Source organism: Helianthus annuus, chromosome 3 (assembly GCF_002127325.2).
Source record: "Helianthus annuus cultivar XRQ/B chromosome 3, HanXRQr2.0-SUNRISE, whole genome shotgun sequence".
Taxonomy (NCBI): domain Eukaryota; kingdom Viridiplantae; phylum Streptophyta; class Magnoliopsida; order Asterales; family Asteraceae; genus Helianthus; species Helianthus annuus.
Genome location: NC_035435.2, coordinates 23,338,870 through 23,345,163, shown reverse-complemented (window position 1 = coordinate 23,345,163; position 6,294 = coordinate 23,338,870). Strand labels below are relative to the sequence as shown.

Here is a 6,294-nt window from a genome sequence, read left to right as displayed (position 1 = left end):
CCCTCTTCTCCATAGCTGTCGCCTGAAACTCACCGTCGCCGAAGAACAAACCCAAATCTGTCTTTCTCTCTCGTCATCTCTCTCTCTCTCTCTCTCTCGAAAACGATTTAGAGGTTTGAAGACGTGTTCTAGCTTTATATATTGAATTGATTTTAAAAGGAACAATTCCCTCGCTTTCCTAATCAAAAATCCGAAAAGAGAAGTACATGTCCCAGCTTCAAGGCATGAATTGTGCATAAACACAAAAAAAGCTCAGGTTCTCACTTTAATATTGAAGGAGGTGCATATATGAGTTACAGATGATTGACACATGTTTAAACTCATCTTAAATTGACCAAACATTTCCTTTCTATAATCCAATAAGCATTAACCCTAAACCTATATCTACTGCATTAAACAAGAATCTTATTAAGCACTTTAACGTGGCTGTTGTTAATTACAAAAATTTCATAACTTTAGGACCTACTAGTATTCAAGACTTGGGTTTCAAAAATAGATCTGCAAATCGTGTTAATACAAGGCCAAAACATATCTGCAGATCGCGTTGCCGCCATAAAATCGTCGACGAAACAACGTCATCAAACCTGCAACAAAACCAGAGTTGAATATCCAGTTTCGTACTCAGGTTTCCAAAGGTTTCTTCTAGCCAGTACCAACGGTTGTATATAACCTGAAATTTCACAATTCATGTTAAATCTATAAGATCTTGTAATCATTGTTATCAAAGATGTAAGAGCAGTAAATAATAGAAAAAACTCACTTCTTTTCACAACATTTTAAGCCCTTCACCAAGCATTAGGTGGTTTTTTCAATGCCTCTAGTAAGCTGAATTTCCTTCACCTAACAAAAAGAGAGTTCATGATGAGAATGTTTATGCTTTCACCATGGTTTAAAAAACGATTAAGGTGTGCGCCTCAAGGCGAAACGCCCAATAAACGAGTCTGAGACGCCTCAGGGGTTCTTTATGTAGGAGCTCCTCAAGGGATTGCATGGACAAGTTAAAAGTAATATTAGTCTTTGAAAGCGCCTCTTATGGGGTCAAAAGGACCAGAAAATCTTCACACAATGCAATAAAAAAGAGAACAATACAAAGTGTCAAAGGTTTGGAATATGATCAAGGCAAAGGTTTTATGGAAATGAAGAAACGAAACCTTGGTAAAATAGTGTCGGGACATGGTCTTCTGGTTCAGTTGTCCTCTTAAGGTGGGCCATAACCGGTTCGGTTCAACAGGTCTTCTGGTTGTTTAGGCTGGCTTCAGGCTTCATCTGTTTTATAGGGAATGGAAAGGAAACAGGGTTAAGTTAACATAAGAGGCTCGGTTTTACTGCACATGCTTTCATAAACTATTTACATTAACCACCACTAAAGATAAATATTGGACGGTTCAAAACCTAAATAAAGAAGAAACCATCACTAACCTTCAGTAATTATAACCCTGCCTTCTAGAAGCAGGGATGTGCCTTGAACCCCTGGCGACAATAAATTATGCAAATGTCTGCATCAGTAAAAGATTATGATCGATTGATCTCTACTACATAAAAACCATAGTGTATACGTACCCAGCACTACCACTGCATCCAGAAGAACAACTACCGTAAGCTCCATAGACATCACCACCACTGCGCCCCTGAGAAATAAAAACGAACACAAAAAGAGACTGTTAGAGAGGAAGTACTAAATAACTAGTTGACTAAAGACGTACGTGTTTCCTTTGTTAAGCTGGATTGCTTATCATGCCTTCATCAGTGCATCGGAATAAGAAAAGTTATAACAGTCTGCATCAGTGCATCATGCCTGTTACCTGTTGAAAACATAAAAAATATATGCACACAATGATTCTGCTATCGTCGTAAAGTTATTCAATCTCTTTACTCTATGAAACTAGAAAATACAATATCCTTTAACATCTAGCTTCAAGTGTGAAGGGGTTCATTGATTTCCATTTAAAATTTGACAATAATCAATTTCATGGTTACAACGTAATCATAACCATCTTCTACTACACAAAAACACTAGAATCTAATATTATGGCATCACTTTGAGATTGGAATAGTACTTTCACTTAATCCACCAAAAATCAAAATTGGAATTTTTGGGGACGGAAAAAGTACTCCACAAAATGTAATAATAACTATAAAAAAAACCCTACAACATCATCCAGCAAACATTTTTATCAATACCAAAGCTCCAATTTCAATCAAGTAAAAATGATAACGAAGATTAACACAAAATTTCAATTAAAATAAATGATAATGAAGATTAACACGAAAGGGTAACTCCCATATTTACCAAATAAAAATGAAGATTCATCGGTGGATAAGTACAGGTTCGTCTAATTGTATCAAATAAATCTACACCAGCTAACCTAAGTCTAATTGTAGTTATCCCAATTACATGATCACCATCTCAAGTCTTTTCGACTTTTTGAATGTCATCCTCATGTGAGCATCTGCTCCAACATCTACACCTTTTAGTCACATTACTTGGTAAATTCTTTACAGTCCAAAAAGTTAACCTGTCAACCAAAACTCTCAACCCCTTGTACACTCTACTATTGTCTATAAACTAGATCTATTAGGAAAGGCATGTGAAACCACTAATGGATGATTAAACTACATTAAAATAGTAAATAGGCTATGGTTCAACTGAATACAAAACATAACCAGACACTACTCACCTGATTTCTTCTATGTTCGCCTCTTTTACTGTTTAGAAAATGCAATTTTCAGCTTGTTTTTCGTTTTAGTAAACGCCACACGCCATTTCTGCTGAGCTTCTTCTACCTGGAAAACTAAATGGGTTGAATTAAGCCCGGCTTGTTTCGAGCTTTTTACTAGCCAATCTCGAGTAGCTCGGCTCGTTTACACCCCTAGCTGTAATACAAGGTCCTCTTCACTAGACAAGCAACTGAACTTAGATGTTGGCACCATATTTCCACACCAAATATCACAAAAAAATGTCAAAATTGTTTATTTGAATTGACTTTGTAAGAAAGAAATAACTCGTTACAGAAAATATAGTCTCATTTAAGCAAAACTAATTAGTTATACAAGTAAAGTCTCAAAGGGTGGGTAAAGAGGCTACTTACAATTTACAACATGCCCAAGTTTCAACTGAAAATACCAAGTTTTAGGAAAAAAGGAAAATAAAAATACAACTTACAAATTCAAGTGGATCACTCAGAAATCAGGAGACGACCAACAAAGGTAGGCTGACGTGCGACAACTGCAGGTCGCAGTGTGATGGCATTGCTTTCACACATAGCGGTGCAGTGGAGGAGCCAGAGAATGGAACAAAGGCAACAACTGTTGTTTGCTGTGAAATGTGATCAAATGACTCAAAAGTCTATGAAAAAAAACAAGAAAACATTTGTAGAATTCCTGGACCCAAATGCCATTGTTTATGTACATAGACAGTTAGTGGCGGAGCTTGACCAAAAGTTCCGACGGGCGGAAAGTCATGGGACTCAAATTCATCAGTAAAGATCAAAGGAAATGCTTATAAAATTTGGTCTGCGCAAATATAATAACCCTTGATCAGGTGTAATATAATCCCTAGCACAAAAATATATTTTTAGTATTATTCAGCAATGGATAGCAATTTCACACTTTGTTCCTGATGATATTAGCAAAGATAAACCGATGAACAAATCAGGGCAACGTGATTTTGAAAAATTAAACAGAGTATTATAAGATACGAAACTCAAAATTTAACATGTCGTACCTCAAATAGAAAGTGGATTCGTGGAACAATCTATAGCGCACCACCTACTGATGATAATTTTTGAAGAGAAACACCAAACGGGAACTAGGGTTAGGGCGTTGTTATGAGATAAGAAACCCAATAGTGTACATATCGTACCTCAAGAGTAGGAACTAGAAAAAACACAAGCGAACCACCTGTAGTTTTAAAGAACGATTGAAAGCAAACTTGGACACCACAACGAATGAGAGAGACGAGGGGGAGAGGAAAACTGGCAAGTGAGAGGGAAACTTCTTTTTTTCTGAGAGAAATTTTGTTGGAGGGGAAAAATAAATAATAATGTAAATTTTAGAGAGGAATTTTGATGGAGGGAAAAACAGAAACTTTAATGCAAATTTTAGGAAAAGTTTGGAGGTAAAAATGGAGAAATTTTTGAGTTTCGATGACCTAGATTAGTGACACAAGGAGTGAAATGTTAAAGTGAAAGTGAAATTGTGAATTAGTGGCATATATAACCTAAATGTCATTAAAATTGTGTAAAGAATAAAGATGTCACATGAAAAGTGCCACTAAAACCTAAATTAGTGGCATTAAAACTAAATGCCACTAAAAGATTGTGTCAATCAAATATGATATACATAAAGTGCCATTAAAAACCTAAAATAATGACATAAAAGTTAAATGCCACTAAAAGTGTGTGCCACTAAATGGCATTTTTTTTGTAGTGCCATATGGCATTTTCTCATTCAATACACTAATAATATATATATTTATATTTCATATGTATAAATATTATAATGCATAATAATAACAATAATCTAATACTAACAAAAGAATCATGTTAATGTCATATTAATCTATACATAAGTATAGATAATACGTAATACATAAAAATATTTATCTTATACTATTGAAGTATTTTATTTATTTATTATATGTGACATTAAATTTTATTTTTTAATCACGGCTGATCAAACGAAATTAGGTTATATACTTGTAGAACTAAATTGTGTAATCTAACCAAATAATTTGTTTGCGAATTAGCAATATTATCATTTTATTAACAATATATTAGATTAATATCCAATTATTATTATTATTATTAATATATAACACATGTGGTGTCTCATACAAAAAAAAAAACTTTATTGCGAATATGACTCTTTATTCAATGAATTTTTTACCACCGTGCCAATAAACATAAAAACGAATATGGTATATAGTTTAAAATTTAAATTATATTTTATATAAATTTAGATTATATTTTAATTTATTTTTGTAATTAAATGTCAACAGTGATTAAGTTAAATAGAAGGTATTTACATAGCTTTTTAAGTTCACATCTAAGTGATGATATAAATTAATGGGGTGGGTTTTATTTGGATTAAAAAAACAATAAGTAAAATAAGTAAAAAGACAAAAATGCCCCTCATTAAACTGATTTTTTTATGAAGTTAATGGGCTGGATGAAAATGCCAAAAAGAATGCGAAACTAAGGAACAAATGAGAAAAAATGTTATTACTATTGTTATTATTATCTATTCGTAATTATTATATTATTATAATTATGAATTATTATTCTCATTGAAAGTTTGAAACCCATTTAGTTATGTTAATTAGATGTGGTATATTTTGATGGCAAAAGATCAAATACAAATAATGTTAACATACTAAATATACAAATTGAAGGAAAACTCAAAAAGAAAAAGTGACATTTTTGTAATTACCACCAACTATCAAAGTTACTATACAAATATGAACTCAACCAAAAATAACTAAAGAGTGAATTACAAGTTTTGTCCTTTATCTATATACCCAATTTCAGGCAGTGTCCTTTATCTTTAAAATTGACGAGTTTTATCCTTAATGTTTTAAAATCATACACGCTTTGCCCTTTAGTCCTAACCCAGTTAATTTTAATTGTTAGGTAAAGGGCAGATTGGTCTTTTTACTTATTTATTTAGAAAACCATTTTAACTAATAATTAAAACAAAATTAATTAAATATATTTTATATAAACACACAAATCTAAATACATATTCTCTCTCTAAAACTATCTCTCACTCTCAACACTCTTCCTCTCTCTGTAAACAAAATACTTTCTCTCAAGTATGCATCCTAGTTCCAACAGTTTTCGTTTCTTTTTCCCAAATAACAAATCAACTTCATCAAACATTTCAAAAGACGAATTTTTCAAAATCTAGAAATTGCTAATTAAAGGGTACCTTATCTAAGGCATAAAGGAACAAGAAACGGTAGCATTAGAGCTGAAAACCATTATTTTGAAAAGATTGTACAAATTTAATGAATTAAAAAGCTAGAACTGAAATTAGGGTTAGGTTTTGGTTTCATTCTTTGTTTGGTAGAAATTGGGGCTGTGTGATCAACAAGGGCCGCCGGTAGAAGGCAAAAAATGACCGGAGCAGCGGCGGAATCCCCGGAATTCTGAGTGGGTTTTGAGAGAAATTCGGCAACCATAATTAGGGCTTTCTACCTTGTGGTGTTGGAAAAAAGAAGGCTTTGTTATTACTCCTTTCCACTTTGGTGTTGTGTTTGCATCTTCCAAAATGAATCTGGCGGCTCATTTTTCC

The 6,294-nt window shown here is 33.1% G+C and overlaps 1 long non-coding RNA gene across 8 annotated transcripts; it reads right to left on the bottom strand.

Moving 5' to 3' along the window:
- Positions 1-330: 330 nt before the first annotated feature.
- LOC110928767 lies at positions 331-4,788 on the bottom strand. 8 transcript variants are annotated; one of them, XR_004888407.1, is made up of 8 exons: positions 3,863-4,510; positions 3,725-3,771; positions 2,679-3,316; positions 1,704-1,802; positions 1,561-1,628; positions 1,420-1,470; positions 761-1,266; positions 331-670 (listed from the first exon to the last, which is right to left on the bottom strand). It is a non-coding gene; the product is annotated as an uncharacterized LOC110928767 (long non-coding RNA). The 8 variants fall into 8 exon arrangements; XR_004888406.1 differs by having other exon boundaries at positions 761-840; positions 1,152-1,266; positions 2,679-4,788; XR_004888403.1 differs by having other exon boundaries at positions 2,679-3,771; positions 3,863-4,512.
- Between the last annotated feature and the right edge of the window lie 1,506 nt (positions 4,789-6,294).